Source organism: Chiloscyllium plagiosum, chromosome 12 (genome assembly GCF_004010195.1).
Source record: "Chiloscyllium plagiosum isolate BGI_BamShark_2017 chromosome 12, ASM401019v2, whole genome shotgun sequence".
Taxonomy (NCBI): domain Eukaryota; kingdom Metazoa; phylum Chordata; class Chondrichthyes; order Orectolobiformes; family Hemiscylliidae; genus Chiloscyllium; species Chiloscyllium plagiosum.
Window position 1 is genome coordinate 30,608,477 of NC_057721.1, and position 18,184 is coordinate 30,626,660.

Below are 18,184 nucleotides of genomic sequence, written 5' to 3' on the forward strand. Positions count from 1 at the left end.
TTAAATTTAATGAATAAATACAGCTGGAATAAAATGCTTCAGTCATGATAACCATGAAAAGTGTCTCTGATTCATTCATGTACTCCAAGAATGAAATCAGCTATCCATGTTAGGACTGACATTTACATGACTCCAGATCTAGAATAATGGTGAATAACTTTTAACCACCTCAAAGAGGCTAACAAGCAATGCAGTTATGAAGAATGCTACTCACCACCACCTTCACAGGGGCATTTAGGAATGAACATTAAGGCTTGAGTTTGTCTTGACTTCCATATCTTGTGAATTTATAGAAGAAACAGTGCACCTGGTGGGCTGTTCAAAATGTTAATTTCCTGCACATAGTTTGCTGGTAATGACCCGAAATATATGCCATCGAAAATGTACTCCTTCACTCTAAAAAACAAAGTGTAGGAAGTAAACAATATTGTCAGTAGAAAAATGCATAATCAGGAGTTTTCTGGCAGTATAACTTACTTTCAATCAGAGTCACATTGTTATGGAAAATCACGTGCAAATTCATTAAGAATTCTGAGATTCACATTTAAAAACATTATTGATGCAAGCAAGTAACGTACAAATTAAGTACAAATTTAAATTACTTTGGATACATAAATTGTAACATGGTGGCCCATAATTTTGTTATCACCTATTAGGAGACAGGCAGGACCATAAATACTGGTTTCCAGATAATTATCTATATATGGTATAACACAACTGTGGAATCTTTTCATTCACTCAATTAAGGCACTTTGACTTGTCCATTATCAATAACACAGGCTGTTTTTCAGCTAATGCAGTTTTCTACTGTAACATTTTAAAATTTTCTTTTAGTGTTTGCCTTTGAAGAGTAGAAATTGCATTACCACAAGGATTAATGCATTTTCACACTAATTTTGTATAATATATTGAATAATTGTGCTTCCATGTATTATTAACAATAAAGTGCTTCTACTTCACAAACGCAACATAGAGAAAATAACTATATACAGCACTTAGGCCATTTTATTGCATAACTGCATGCTAGAATAAATGTCTAAAAGATGAATCTATATACCAGTTATATTTTTTGGTTAAACTGAAGTACGAATAACACAAATATTGTCTGATTTTTTGGCCAACTTCAGAAAAGAGCTGTAATCTGACAATGAAAATCCTATTGTGGCAATATTAGGGAAGATTATTTTTCTGCTTGCTTTCACGTTCCTTTCCCTGCTTTGATGCTCCAGTTTAATCTGAAAAATTAAAGCACATGGAATTGGGGTGAGTGTATTGAGATGGATAGAAAATTGTTCAGCTGACAGGAAACAAAAATGAGAAATAATTGTGCACTTTTCTGAATGGCAGTCAGTAACTAGTGGGGTTCTGCAGGGTTTGGTGCTAGGACCCCAGTTATCCACACTGATTTACATGAGGGAACTAAATATGCAGTTAACACAAAGCTGGGTGGAAAGGTGTGCTGTAAAGGGGATGCAGAAGTGTTGCAGTGTGATTTGGACAGGCGAAGTGAGTGGGCAAACGCATGGCAGATACAGCATAGTCTGGGATAAACATGAGGTTATCTACTTTGGGAGCAAAAATAGGGAAGAGGATTATTATTTCAATGGCTGTAAATTGAGAGAGGGAAATGTTTAATGAGACCTTGTTATCCTTTTGCACCAGTCACAGAAAGTAAGTGTGCAAGTGCAGCAGACAATAAAGAGGGCAAACTGTTTGTTGGCCTTCATAGTGAAAAGGTTTGTCTGAAGGAACAACAAAGACTTGCTGGAACTATAAAAGGCATTGTTGAGGCAACATCTGGAAGATGTGTGCAGTTTTGGTCTTCCTATCTGAGGAAGGAAGTTCTTGTTGTAGAGGAAGTGCAGCAAAACTTTACCAGATTGATTCCTGGGATGGCAGGACTGACATATTAGGAGAATCTAACAGGACTAGACAGGTTAGATGCAGGAATAATGTTCATGATGGTGGGAAAGTCCAGATCCAGGACACATGATTTAAGGAAAAGGAGTAAAATTTAGAACTGATGATGACAAATTTCTTCACCCAGAGAATAGTAAGCCTATGAAATTCACTATTTTGAATTTTGTTACATTTTGGTGCAGATAGGCTATTTTGCAATGGGGTGGCAGAGTAACTCAGTGATTGGCATTGCTGACTCACAGGTCCCAGGACACAGTTTTAATTCCAGCCACGGGCAACTCTCTGTGTGGACTTTGCACATTCTCCTTGTGTCTGCGCAGGTTTCCTCCAGGTGCTCCGGTTTCCTCCCACAGCCCAAAGATGTGCAGGTTAGGTGGATTGGCCATGCTAAATTGCCCATAGTGTCCATGGTAAAAACCCATGTGAGATTATGGAGTTTGGGTGGGATGCTGTTTGGAGTGCAGATTTGATGCACTGAATGGCTTTTTTGTGCACTGTATGGATTCCATAGTAACTCGTGAACTCAGGATTTAAGAACAAAGAACAAAAAGAACAAAGAAATTTTACAGCCCAGGAATAGACCCTTCAGCTCTCCAAGCCTGAGCTGATCCAAATCCACTTTATAAACCTATTTACTGTAAATTTATTGTAGCTCTTTTAGCTAAAGGGATCAAGGGAGAGAAAATTTCACTGCTAATGGTTAAAAGTGTGTGAAATTAATAAAACTGATACTAGAATTGATGTGAGGATTGGAATATGGATGTTTTATCATCCTCCAGAAGCAGACCCAATATTCTCCTATGAGGGATATGGTTCTTAGATTAGATTCCCTATAATATGGAAACAGGCACTTTGGCCCAACAAGTCCACACTGTCCCTCGAAGAATAACCCACCCAGATCCATTCCCCCCTGTTATATTTACCCCTGATTAAGGCACCTAAAACTATAAGCAATTAGCATGGCCAATTCACAAGACCTGCACATCTTTGGATTGTGGGAGGAAGCTGGAGGAAACCCATGCAGACACGGGGAGAATGTGCTACCTCCACACAGACAGTCATCCGAGGCAGGAATGAACCCGGGTCCCTGACTCTGTGAAGTAGCAGTGCTAACCACTGAGCCACCATGCCACCCTAACTTCTCTCATAGTGGGTGATGTCAGGCATATCTTCACACACCCTGGCTCTTTGGTGCGACCACCAAGTATATGAGTCTTTCCGCAGATATCTGCTGACTGGTGGGAATGATAAATGGTAGGATGGGACTGGAATCAGGTGAGAATCAACTGTAGAGGCAGGTAAGTTAATGAGGTGAGTTTGGTAAGAAACAACAATAAATCTCGTGAGGAAACCCTGCACGAAACTAAATGAAATTACATTTAGCCAAGGAAACATAAGATGCAGCCGCAGCTGACTGTGGTAGACTCACTGTTAAGCTTGATTCACATCTTACTCGATAATGATACTTTTAAATCGGAGTGTGTGGACTTTGATCAACAATAACCCTGGCTGATTTGCATATTACTTAGTCTGAGGGTGCTGAGATCAATTATGATCATATAATGTTGACAAGCAGAAAAAGACCAGCTGGTTCATCAAAACTACTCCACATCTCATCATTAATCACTTATCCCAACAATCATTAAGGTTGATTTTACTCCCCATAAATGTAGGATAATAACATGACATCCTAATAGATTGTAGGAGTTGTGGTGGAAATTCTCTCAACCATTGCCAGTTTCTATAATTTTCAAACCCATTGCCATCAATATAACGTAAATGTACAAGTATGTAACTGGAAGCTGACATCTACTATTTTGCATTCATTCAGGCAATATAAATAATACATTCTTTCAATCTGTTAATAAATAGGAACATATTTGCAATTAATTTTATATTATGTTTCCTAATATATACTTCTATGACTTTTTAAGTGCTGAGCAACATCACAGTATTTGTAGGTTTGTATAAGTGTCTCAATATATATGTAAGTCCCAATATGTATGCATGCCATAAGAGATGTGAAACATTTCTTAACAATTATCAGGTTTTGCTGAAATCATTTAATGAACACAATTATCTTATTATGGTTATTAACAATCACATGTTTAGCAGTATATTTTAATTTTCATAATTTATGACAAGAAAAAAAATCTCGATTTGCCTCACAACAGCTCTCTTTGTCATCAACTCTTTAGTAATTCTGTTATTTCACATATAAATGGAGTTTTTGCAACTTTATGCATTGAAATAAGACATCTTGTCATTCTTCAAGACTCAGATGGCTACATACCAGATCAGCCAATCTCTTCTGCTATGACAAATCTGTTTTGTCAGAAATCAGTCTATTAAATCATCACAGTAATCTGACTGTAGCCAGCACATTTTTACTTTGGTAAAGAGGCCCAGACTGCACACAGTATTCGAGGTGTGATCTGACTAAGGTCCCTGACTATTCAAGAAGACAATTCCTTGTTTCTGAAACGCCCCCCCCCCCCCCCCACCCCCGAATGAAAGTCAACATCATTTGCCTTCCTAACTGCTTGATGCAGACTACTTTCAGTGACCAGTGTACAAGGACACCAAGGTCCCTTCATACTTCAACTTCTCTCACAATTTAAATAGTGCGCTGATATTTTGTTTTTCCGACAAAAACTGGATAAATTCACACTTATCTACAGGATACTACATCTGCCATGTATTTTCATACTCTCACAATCTAAATCACTCTGAAGCCTCTTTATGTCCTCCTCAGCATTCACTCCTACTTTTGAACTGACAGTAAATTAGAAATATTGTACTTGATACACTCAAAAAAAAATATGTGGTTACACACTTGTTCATGCCTTCCACTCTGGAAACAACCATTTATTCCTACCCTCTTTTTCCTGTCTGCCAAACAATTCTTAATCCATGTATGTATATTGCAATCAATCATATGTTGTTTGATTTTGTACAATAACCTGTCATGCCGGACCTTATCAAAAGCTTTCCGAAAATCCAAATAAACAGCCTGCTTGATTATACAACATCACAAATATTCACTCCCTCATTTTCTCTCTTCCCCACCTCACGAATACACTGTCACAGCACCATGCAAAAGTTCTCAAGGTTCCTTAGACATCACCTTCCAAACTATAAATTGGCATTGTTATCTTCACAGCTGGTGGCAATACAGTTCTTGCACTGCTATGTGATTGCACCTGGGCCTGTTGCACGTGATGTATTTCAGTGAGGACATTCTGAGTGAGGTCGATGCATCTGACACTGTGTTCCAGCTGAGGTACAAGTGGGAAACTTGGCTCTACAATACTGCAATAGAGCACATGCCAAAATTGATGATGGCCTGCCACATAGTGTGCAACTAACCTATCATGAGCAGGCAACCTGTGTCACCAGATAAACTGAGAAGGAAGAAGCAGAGGAAGAAGAGCAGGCAACCGCCACAATCCTTTTCTGACCGAGATGCCTTTGATCGGCCTCAGCCAACTACAAGATCACGAAACGTCTCCCCAATTCCCTGTTCACCAACATTCTCACATCCTCCATTATTGACTGAATAAATCAGTGCTTGGCCATAACACAGAAGTCATGACAAAATTTATAAATCAAAATGTCATATTGAATAAAAATCTTCATGTGCATTCCCTTAGTACTAGTCTTTCCTCTGTCTTTGCCTGTCATCAAGATCAAACAGATTGTTATCTCAGTGGCTACAATGTAATTGTTGAAACTTAAGGCTAGTTTCTTTCAGCCATGGATTCTGCAGCTGGAAAGCCTGGCTATGGACTGCATCCTGTCTCAAGTAGCAGCAATCATTATTGACTCATTCCAAAACAAGAAAAAAAACTTTTCAAATATATATTTCTAAGTGGTTACATCTGCTGTACAGCATATTCATTATATTCAGTATTTAAATGTGAAAGTTTGGCCATATTACTGAAGCATTGTGAATAAAACACACACACAAAAAATTGGTTACTCTTGCAATAAAAGGATAACATATATTTTCAACATCTGAAGTATGATTTCAGGACAATTAGGAAAAGGATTTCTGAAAATTTCTTTATCAAACAACCACTATATTTTGATTTATATCTGTCATCAATTTCTTTGTCTGTGCAGACTTTTTTGAAATGTTTCAATTCATAACTTTCATATTGAAATTGAGCAATCCAATAGTGCAGGGCTTTTGGAGAACATCTGCCCACCAAACAATTGTTTAGTTGTTCAAATAGATATTGCTGAACCCGACAACTCCATTACTTGGAGAGTCATTTAGTACTGAATTCATTATACAGCCTAGATTAATCTCCAGTTTCTAGAGCTACACTTGTTTGAACATTTCTGTTCTACAATGGTCATTCTAATGGCTGACACGAGATAACAATCACATTTCTTCTTAATTTAGTTCCCCTTCCATTAACAATGGCCTTCCATAATGTAGAGATCTCAAGAGACCAAGATTTCCTTGACCATGATACGGTACTGCACAGATTCCAGAGCAAACACGCTGAGGGTTAGAAGTTGTTAGAATAGGAGAGTTTACTGTGCCTTTCATCATGAACCTGAGCATTCTCAAAAGTGCACAACAGGAATGAAATGGTTGCCACCATTCTCTGTGCAGGTGTGACATGTAATTCAATAATTGAGGAAAGGGGCGGCAGTACATACTATTCAAAGGGCTCTTAAATGGAAACAATACTGGTCACAAGCCCATGAAAAGTATAATACACAGGCATCAGGCAGGCTACTCCCTTGCCATCCTATGCTGCATCTCCATGGCACAGCCACTTCTGGATAAAGTTTTGATGTCTACACTATTGCTCACATGGGGAACCAAACATTAGGACTTTTGAATTAGTAGAATCAAATGTTTCACCAGAACTCAATATGTACACATTGTTGCCCCTGCTTGCAGACGATGCTGTAGTTGTTCAGCGCAGACCACCATCTATTGAGTGTTGTATGTGGCCATGAACTGCTGCCTGATAGTGTGAAAATGTGTTTAGTGCCTACACAGAGAGACTCACAAGCAAGTCACAGAAGGATAATGCCAAAAACATGATAGACATCTACTTTTTGCAGAAAAGCCTTCTTCACCTATGCCACTACAATATGATTTCTTCTTTCTCTCCTTCCTACTGTGTCTAAGTGTGTTCCCTGGTTCTGCAGCTGTGATGGAATGAACCCACTCTGTTGTAGAAATTGTCAGCCCTAAACCTTTCATAGCGCCACCCCAGAATCACATAAATCTCATCAAGCTAGACAAGCAGAAGGTCTCCTTACCAGAAGCAAGTTGACCTTCCTCATCATGGGTTTCCAGTGGTTGCAGGAGTCAGGGAGAGTAATAATGGAGGTCCTAGTACCTGGCACTTCCCAGTAGTGCCCTATTTCCTCATGAGTACTTTGAACCCAGACAAGGGTTAGAATTTCCTTCCCTCAGTCACTATACCCTTGGTTCTGGGAACTAATGGGTGGTGCCTTTAGTGGGATTGTGTGTGTGTGTGTGTGTGTGTGTTTGTGAGAGAGAGAGAGAAGATACTGTATTTGTTTTTCCACGGCAGCTGCCAATCTGTCCATGGAGATACTGGATGGTCACATGGTTAACTGCACTGCTGAGCAATGAGGGTCTATTTGTTTTGTACACCTGGCTGCTGCCTCTACACTGCCCTCTGCATTTGGATGAAGTCCCTAATTACCAACAGCATGGCGTCATCTTCTTCCTGGGGTTGAGTAGGTGCCAGGTCTTATGCACTGCTCTAAGTACCAGCCGTCAGGGCCGTTTCTTTCTCTGCCAGCTTCAGAGTTATTGTAGCGAGGTACTCACCAGATTGTGCTCCCTCTCTCTCGATGTCTTCAGGTCCCACTTAGGTGTTTATATCTGGGATGCTGGGGGAATTTGCCGATGGTTCCTCATTTCTCCACACCCTTGCAAATCTGGAAGACAAAGAGAGAGAAGATATCACAGTCAGTGGTTGGAAGTGGTGTGCAATGTTTAAGTATATTAGTGGCTTAAATAGCAGTGAAACTTAGAAACATGGAAAATAGGAGCAGGAGGAGGCTATTCAGCTCTTCAGTCTTGCTCTGCCATTCTATATGATCATGGCTGATCATTTAACTCAATAGCCTGTTCCCACTTTTCTCCTAAATTCTTTGATCCTTTGATCCTATTTAGCTCCAACTGCAATATCTAATTCCTTCTTGAAATCGTACAATGGTTTGGCTTTGACTGCTTTCTGTCGTAACAAATTCTACAGGCTCACCACTCACTGCAAGGAGCAATTTTTCATCATTTCAATCCTAAATGGTTTACCCTGTATTTTTATATTGTAACCCCTGGAATCCCCTGCCATCAGGAACATTCTTTTTGCATCTACCCTATCTACTCATGTTAGAATTTTATAATTTGGAGGTGTCGGTGCTGGACTGGTGTGTATAAAGTTAAAAATCATACAACACCAAGTTTTACAATCACCTGATGAAGGAGCAGTGCTCTGAAAGCTAGTGCTTCCAAATAAACCTGGTGTTGTGTGATTTTTAATGTAGAATTTTATAGGTTTGTGTGAAATCTGAACTCCAGCAAATATAATCCTAATCAATTCTACCTCTCCTCATACATCAGTTCCACCATCCAAGCAATCAGTCTGGTGAGCCTTCGCAGCACTCCCTCCAAATCAAAATATCCTTCCTCAGATAAGGAGACCAATGTTGAACAGAATACTGATTAGATTAGCTGCAGTGTGGAAACAGGCCATTTGGTCCACTAAGTCCACACCAACCCTCCAAAGAGCAACCCACCCAGACCCAATTCTGTCTGACTAATGTGCCTAACATTACGGGGTAATTTAGCATGGCCAATTCACCTAACCTGCATATCTTTGGATTGTGGGAGGAAACCATGCAGACACAGGGAGAATGTGCAAACTCCACATAGACAGTCGCCCAAGACTAGAATTGAACTTGGGTCCTTGGCATGGTGAGGCAGCAGTGCTAACTACTATGCCACCATGCCACCCTTTTTGTTGTGTGCTTTCACCAAGGCTTCGAATAACTGCAGCAAGAAATCCCTGCTCATGTACTCAAATCCACTCACTTTCAAGGCCAACTTACCATTTGATTTCTTTACCATCTGCATCACCTGAATGCTTACTTTCAGTGACTGGTGTATGAGGACACGCAGGACATGTTACCCATTCCCCTCTTTCAATGTTTAGCCACTCAAATAACAATCAGCCTTCTTGTTTTTGCTACCAGAGTGTATGACCTCACATTTATCCACATTATATTGATCTGCCTTGCATTTTCCTACTCAGTTTGACCAAATTACTCTAAAGTGTGGCCTACATTGAAGTACTTAAACATTTCATAAGATATAGATGTCCCAGCATGGTTGCGAAAGCAGTCCTGATCTTGTCCTACTTTGGCCAGGATTCTTTGGCAGGGTGAGCATGTGATATTGGACCACTCCTGCCACTATTCAACCTCCCCCCCACCCCCCCAACCCCCCAGCCCCCACTTTACCTGCGCTCTCTACAATATTATGGCTGTCATCTCCTGTAATGAGAAAAGACGTGTGTGGGGGGGGGGGGGAAGAGGGGCAGATTGTGATGACAGTGAGTGGCATGGCTGTTGGTCCTGAAGCATGTGAGAAAATATGGTAAGGAGTTCCAAAAGACTGAAGAGGCAGCATGGAGGGTAATAAGGTTTAAGGTATGAGAGGCTGAGGCAGAAGAATAGGTGAGTGCATGTGGTGCAGGCATTGGGAAAGATGTTGATGGGAAGTGTGTATAGTGACACTGATAGATTGATCGTCAGCAGGCAGAAACAAGAGCATAATGACTTATCCTGGTCGAGCAAAGAAGGTTGTTGACTTCATTTCTGCAAGGCATGTTTGGTAAGATAGGACAAGAAAAGCCACAAGGCCACATAACAAGAACCCATCCAAAAAACTCAATACAACTCATACTTAGCCAAATAAAAATTCAGCTGTCCGTCGGGTCTAATTGACTGCTATTTGATTTCAGTTTGTTGCTGAAATCATAAAGTTAAAGACCTTCCTTGAAAAAATAATCTCACAGATTTTCTTCTTCTTCTCCAGAACTCAAAATTGTAGGGCCATGATCTCTAAAAGGTATTTTGGACAATAACAGAAGTTAAACTAAATTGAACCGTGATACTTTCCAGACTGTACACACTTCATAGGACAGCCAAAATTAAGTTTCTGAGGATATTTAAACCATTTTCTCCAATTTTTAGAATCTCATCTCCCATATCACATCATTTCCCAACAAAGCAAGAGAAGTGTCAGAACTCAGTTTCTGTGACCTAACAGGTACTTAGTTATGTCACATATGGCAAACCATAACTTTGATTTTTTTAAGTTAATTAAACTAAACTTAAATCTTCCTCTTCTTAGACAGTCCATCAGGATTGAGGATGACTTTTTTTCCCATTCTGATATTATGGCTCTTGAGGTGACAAAACAGTCCAATGCTGGATCTGCAATCCCTGCCACAATTGGCCAAGTGAGTGTTTGCTGAAGCAGGTGGGAAAAATGCCCAAGTTTGCTCTCTTTCTGCTAGTTTGTGTTTGATCTTCACCTGCATTTGCCAAAGATGCTCAAATTGGTTTGTTTAAGTTTGATTTATTGTTGTCACATGAACCCAGATACAGTGAAAAGTGTTGTTTTACATGCTATACACGCAGTTCATGCCATGTAAAATGTATCACGGTAGCAGAACAGACTGCAGACTACAGTCTTATAACTGCAGAGAAGATGCAGAGAGAGATCAGAATTAACATTTGACAGGACAATTAAAACGTTTGATAACAGCAGAGAAGAAACTGTACTTCCTATGCTTCTTCTCAAATTTGAGGAGGATTTGGCTAGAGATTCACGAATCATTCAAGGTGTTGCATTTTTTTCATGCAAGTTTTAAGGACATCCTTGAAGCTTTAATCTTTATCACAAAATGATATAGATGAACTATTCTTTAATTTGAACTCTACTATAATTGCTGTAGATTCATATCATTTAGCCACAAAATATATATCTTCTCAAACTTATGCTTAATTATAACCAGGGACTGATGGCACACAGAGAGCTGATGAGGAGTATATTTCCTTCAAATTCTACCGTAATCCAGCAAAAAAGGCATTTAATTTTACTTGTTCATTGTTGTGTATAGTTACTGTTTCTTACTAATTCATCAGTGATTAATCATGATAGGATTGACATGAGCTTTCTAAGAGATCAAGGGTTATAACAGTGACCATGTGATATCCATCTATACAGATAATGGACTTTTCACAGCAACTGTCCTTTTGTCCTGACTCACCCATTGCTGCAGCTGTATTGGAAAACAAAGCAAAGTTAGCTTGCTTGAAAATTTCCAACGTCAATCAATATTTACAACTTTCACAATTAAACAAAATTAACATCATTCTTTTCTGATTATAAAGTTGCCAATTGAATCCGTTTACTTCTTTTTTAATTATTATACATAGATATTCTTTGTGTGCTATCTGCCTGAAAATTCTAAACTTATTTGATTTTGTGTAATGACGCATATATTCAGGCAAATGACAAAAAGCTTTGCTAAATGTATATGTTTTAGAGGGAAAAGAGAATTAATGTTGCTGATGTAATTCATAGAGATGAACTAACCAAATAGTGACAAAATTGCAGAGGATTGGTTGAATAATGTATGAATGCATTTTCATAGCGTTAAATCAGCAACAATGTATAAATGAGAATTGCAAGTTTATGAACTTCTTTTGTAGCATCTGGTTCACACAGCCTGATGTATTTTTCCTTTTTCTCATCCCTGAAAACTATCAATAACTCCACTTCTACAGCTAAATGCAAAATAATGACCCTGGGCTTTCTTTCAGAAATTTAATTAGGTCTCTAAGTAGTGCACTGAGTGACTGTACTGAATGGTGTAAAGGTAACAATGTAGCTCACAAAATTATCAAAATGAATGTCTCATTTATGCTTTTGGCTGATAATTGCTGCATCAATGCCACAATAGTACATGAGCTAAAACAGAGGCATTGATGTTAGCATAAAGGAACTCAACTGAAATGGAGTTTGTTGGGGAATATTTGGGATATTTGTGCTCCCATCCACTCCTGATAACTTGTACGCATTGCTCCTCCACTTGTAGTTGATGTAATAAGCTTTAAAGTGTAAGGCTGAATGCATGAAACCTCTTGTGCTGGGATGAATTGCTGCCAGAAAGCCTGACAACATGTAGACAGAATGATGCTCTTCTCCAACTGTACCATCAAAATGCTCTCATTAGATCTTATTTCTTTCACTCACACTACACTTAAGTGCATTCCCTAGTTTCACAGCTGGAATCAAGTGAGACTGATGTCAAGGCCATTTGTCTTGGAGGTTTAGTTGGGTAACCCTGGGGCAGTTATATCTTGACAGGTCTGACATGCTGGGTGTCTGGGGCATGGTGACCCTCCACAGCTTTAACTTACAGCAGTTTGACAAAGACTAGCAGGGTGGTGCTAGAAGGCCCAGTCACCTCTGCAGTGTCGTAATTGGAAACTGCCGATGAGCCGGTGTGGCTACTCCTCCGGCTGTGGTATTCCTGGCTCTGCCTTGTCTCCTTGTGAAGAGTGGGCACCTGGACAGAGGTTAAGATTCCTCGATCCACCTGTCACCATGTAGACAGTTCTGCTGACCAGCGACTGTGGTGATGAATGATGGTGATGGCTCCCCACACTGCCCCTAACAGTACCATCATGTCTCCCAATGACTTCCACCAGCTTTTCAGTAAAGCCAGCCAGATGCGGCTCTTCCCTTTACTTTTAGATGAAACCACAGGGTCATTGCCTGCCTGAGGCTGAACACATGTCTGGTCTCTGGCAGTCCTCCAAGTGTTAAGAGCCTGGACTGTTTCTTCCTCGATCGGCTGTTGAGCTGTTGCATTGATGTGCTCACCATGATGTCTAAACTTCACACTGAGAAGTCTGTTTCTGGACTGATGTAGGTGCAGGAGATACCCCTGTTAGCACTTCCTCTGAGGCCTCATTGTCATACTCTGAGGTTCAGGTTATTAGTTGCAGGGAATTTCTCATCAATGGTCATGAGTAAGTGTGTGGAACCTGCAAGACAAATTCAAGACAAAGTATCAGTATAAGGGTTAGATTAGTTTGCGATTTCAGTAGAGTTAATGGGAGAATAGGAATAGCATACATATTGGTACTTACGCATTTGGTAGGACAAAGATGCTCTCAATACTCCCACAGGAGCAGTTATGTTTTCTGCTCTGAGGTCCAAAATCCTTTCCTCCCCGCCAGCTCCCCCCAATGAGAAAAATTCTGGATAGTATTTTTGATTACACTTTCCATCAATTTACTGATAATCAAGGGTAGACTAATGAGGCGGTAATTGGCTGGATTGGATTTTTCCTCCTTTTTGTGCACTGGGCAATTTTCTACTTTGTCATATGGATGCCAGTGTTGTAACTATACTCAAAGTGATCAGTGAAGGGAGCAGCAAGATCTGGAGCACAAATCTTCAGTACTATTGCCAGAATGCTGTCAGGGCCCAAAGCCTGCAGTGAATGGACTGAGACATGTATATAAATTATTGAAGATGGCAGGGGACTTTCAGAGCCTGGCTTTTAACATATTTGGTATCCTGGGCGTTATCAATGGAGCATAGAATATAAAAGCAAATATAAAAGCTAAACTTGCAAAAAATATTGATTTGGCCTCAACTCGGATTTTGCATATAACTTAGCAGCTCGCACTTTAGGAAAGATGTGAAGGCATTAGAAAGGGTTTCAAACATTGATTCTAATAATTGGAGTCCATATTAACTTAGAAAGATTGAAGAAGTTGGGAGATGAGACATTGCTTATCAAGGTATCTTTGACATTGTGACTAAGATATTTACCCATGTAATTTCAGGCAACGATATATGCTCAATTGATTTTTGAAGCTTCTACTTTAAAATATTACAAATTCATATTTATGTATATTTGGGAAAGGCCTGAAGCTCCTGCAGGTGTGAAGATTCTTTGAGTGTGTCAATTATATAAAGAATGAAATGAAGATGGAGTTAGTTTCTGAAATGCAATTGCAAAGAAGCTTTAATATAAACGATTCAATTACAGACAGCAGTCAATTTTTCCATATTTGTTCTACTCATTCTCTGATACTAACCTAACCTAATCCATCTTTAATTTGTCCTTTGCTTCACAGGTTCATTAAATTAATGAAACATATTGCTGTCTTTAACTATGTTCAATACTGCAGCATATCTGTTTATGCTTTGGACATATTTGAAACAAATTTAAAGTAGGTTTTATTGGTACATTCAGCTTAGCCAAGCAATTGGAAAGGGAATTTCATCAATATGCAAAGGAGTTGGTTATACTCCTAATTAATGTTTGTGAAGTACAAAAATGCCAAATGATTTTGTGAATGCACATTTTGAAATGCACAAGGGACAGATTATCTGCAATGTTAGAGGTTGCATAGACACTAAAAGCTATTGTGTCTGTGGCAAAATGTGTTTTCCCATTCCACTCCAGGGAAAAATATGGATTTTCTGTCAGTATATTGTTCTGTGTTTGAGAAGTCATCATTCTTCAGAAACAATTGATTTCTAATGTTGAAGTTGCACAGGAGTGTTGTTGCAGGTCGTCATGATATTTGGAAGGTCAACAATAGTTTGTTGGTAGTGATAACTGAAAATTAAAGAATATGGCTAAATAGAAAAAGAAAACTAATTTTAGGTGTTACATTGTTAGGTGAAAGTACCTCATGGATTCTTTAAAATTTGATCAAAATTAATACAATAAGACACATGCACTTTAATATGAAGTAAATTTATTATCCTAATCTATTAAATATATATTCAAGACATATGCAAACTAATGAGTGAATCCATTATCTTAAAATACATTATAGACATACATCATATGTATACTTACAAACTAGTGAGTCTCACGTGCCTTCTTTCTGTCAGGAACTTTAGCACTTGGAGCGCTATCTCAGAATCTATGGCAACTGAATCCTGGTGGTGAAAAGTCTGATCAGTCGGGCAAACTTTCTTACATTAATACTATTCTGAATCTCAGATTACACACTCAATTTCCATTTTGCAATGCTTTAAGTACTATCTGAACATTCCATTCTATAGATAATAAGTTGAAAGTTTCTCCAGGTGACTGTGTCTTGATGATATAAAAGAATGTTACCCTTGAACAATCAAGGTTATGCAACTACCTCCAAGCCAAACCAGGCATTTATTTTTTACACCAAGCCTGTTTTTATATATTTTTCAACATTGGTACAATTATTCATTGTTCTGAGCAATTAACCCTTAATGATTAACCCTTAATGGTCTGGTTGAAAGATTTTTTTTAAGCCCAACACTACAGGTGTCTCCAAACATTTTTAAGATTAGTGTTCTCAGTTTCATACACTTTGCTTGAAATTCAGAAGTAAATATGTTAACATATATACAAAAATATAAATTAGGAGCAGGAGTTGGGCTCTCGAGTGCACTGCACTATTCGATGAGATCATGGCTAATCTGATTACTCCACAGTTTCATGTACTCCCAATAAACATTCATGCTTTAGTTATCACTAGCTCTGCCTTCAAAATTTTCAAATACCCAACCTTTTTCTCGAAATAGAGGTCCAAGGACTCATTACTATCTGTGAGAAGAAAGAAATCTTCTCACTTCTTTCTTAAATGGGTAACCTTATTTTCAAACAGCAACCCCTGGTTCTGGAAATTATCCCCTACATTACGAGCTTTTATTTTCCACATCAACTTTTGTGATGGCACTTTACTAAATGCTTTCTGGAAATCTAAGTATAGTGCATCCACCTGTACAGGCAGGTGTGATCTGTTTAGAATGGTCAGCATAGATATGATGGGCCAAAGAGCCTGATCCTGTGCTGCATTGTTCAATGTTCCATGTTATGTCTAAGAACTTAATGTAACTTGTACCTGTTGCTATCATGCAACAACCATATATATTTTAAGCCAATTGTGCTCTTTTAATAAGATTCAATAATGGTTTATCCTCTGTGACTGAACTCAAAATAGATTCCAAGATCCAGAAGGGAAAGAAGAATTGCGAGCAGCACTCTATCCTAACTCCAAGTCATTAGTAGTTGGTATAAAATGATGATCAGCAGTGGGGAGTGTTGCATAAATATCTCAAGGTTACAATAGTGCAAAACAACCTATTCAGCCAGGAGAAAAAGCATTCAGAAAAATCTGAGTTTACCACTTTAAGAACATTATCACTTTAAGAAACACAGCTGCAAATGCTTAAATGCAGAAACAATCAGCAAGTTTCATGGAAAGTACAGCAGGATAAAGCAGCACTCCAGAAGAAAACCTTTACTTCAAAGCTGGTTAGAGATATAGGGAAAATAGTGCAGACAAGAAAAGGGAACAAAATTTCATCACATTAAAAACTGATAAAGTTCTCAGAGTAAAAGAATGTATTTACAACAGTTTAAAGTTTAGAAATCACTTCTAAGAGGGAGAAATTGTAAAAGGACCAAAAGAACAGCCTAAAGGACCAGATTTGGAAGGATAGAAAGTGATCAAGAGTGTTTACCGTTCAAAACAATCATCATCACCATTGTGAGCAGGCTGCAAAAGGCATAGCAGAACAAGGATCATAGTATTAAGGTATGCTTATGCTGCAGTAATAGAATAGTCTAAAATTAGAGTTAAGGTGACAAAAGGGGTAATTTAAAAGATTTTGTATACAGTATCTGATGGAAAAATTTAGTTCAAGAAACTGTAGGATTGTGATAAGAGAGAGCATTCAAAATTCAAAGCAGATAGAAGATTTCTTAAGACTACAGCCACAGAAACTAATTTAGAAGATTATGCAAGGGTGACATGTTTTGTTTTAGACGGAAAGTTGAGTAAACCTCCATTTGGCCTTGAATCATAGAATCACTACAGCGTGGAAGCAAGCTATTTGGACCATTGAGTCTCAATTGACCATCTAAACAGCATCCTGCCCAGACACTATCCCTGTAACCATGTAATTCCTGCAGCTAATCCAACTAGCCAGCACATTCCTGCACACTGGGCAATTTAGCATGACTAATCACATCTTTGGACTGTGGCAGGAAATCAGGGCACTTGAAGGAAACCCACGCAGACACGAGGAGATTGTGTAAACTCCACACAAACAGTCATCCAAGATGGAATAGAATCTGGGTGCTGTGAGGGAGCAGTGCTAACCTAGAAATTGGAAATCTACATTTTGGCTGGGACATGTGAAAATCACCAAAAGCATAAAATCATTAGATTGACTGATTGTGAAAGAGCACAAAAATCCTCAGTAAGCTATTCAGAGGTAGAGTATTGTTATAATATGGAATTCAAAATTTTATAGATAGAAATTATTATAGCATCACTGCAATACTTAAAGCATAGCAGGCAAAGAAAATACTGCAACATTGCTATTTCACAGAATGCAAAAGTTCAAAGAAACTCGAAGATGAGAATTATATAGCAGTTTCTATTCAATGGCAGACTGCAAGCTTTAAAGCTATCAATATTTTCTTGTTATAAAATCATTAACTCTTTGAAGAAAACAGAAACAACTATATTTAGATGCCATAGATTTAAATCAGCTTTCAAATAATAAGTAACTACAGGAAAAAATGGCAAGAGAAATATTCTCAACATCAAGAATTAATGTCAGAAATAATCAAACAGAATGCAGCATTAGACATCGTGGTGAAAACTGTTCTTATAATATAGAATTGTTACAAAGTTTAAAATGAATTTTTAAGCTGAGCAAGTAAATAAAATAATTTTTCAACATGTCCTACAGCACATGACCCTTGAAAGGGTAGGGTTTTACAGAAAAGATCAGAATCCATGGGAATTCACAGATAACTGAATTAATGATCTCTACAGATCAGTTGAAAGTTAACAATGGAGTTTTGATATCAAAATTCTTAAAACAGAATTATTAATGAATCTTTATCAGATTACCAACACCTGCAAGTTCCCCTCCAAACTGCCCATCATCCTGACTTGGAAATGTATGACAATTTCTTCACTGTTGCTTGGTCAAAATCTTGAAAATCACTCCATAAGGGCATTGTATGTCAACTTACAGTATATAGATTGCAGAGTTCAAGAAGTTCAAGGCAGCTCACTGCCACCTTCTCAAGGGTACCTAGAGATGGGCAATAAATACTGGTCAGCCAGCAATGCCCACATGTGAAAAGTATTC

At 38.5% G+C, this 18,184-nt stretch overlaps 1 long non-coding RNA gene across 1 annotated transcript; it reads right to left on the reverse strand.

The window, feature by feature from the left end:
- Window positions 1-7,765: 7,765 nt before the first annotated feature.
- On the reverse strand, window positions 7,766-15,181 carry LOC122555552. The gene is made up of 3 exons (XR_006313298.1): window positions 14,886-15,181; window positions 12,884-13,047; window positions 7,766-7,860 (listed from the first exon to the last, which is right to left on the reverse strand). It is a non-coding gene; the product is annotated as an uncharacterized LOC122555552 (long non-coding RNA).
- Between the last annotated feature and the right edge of the window lie 3,003 nt (window positions 15,182-18,184).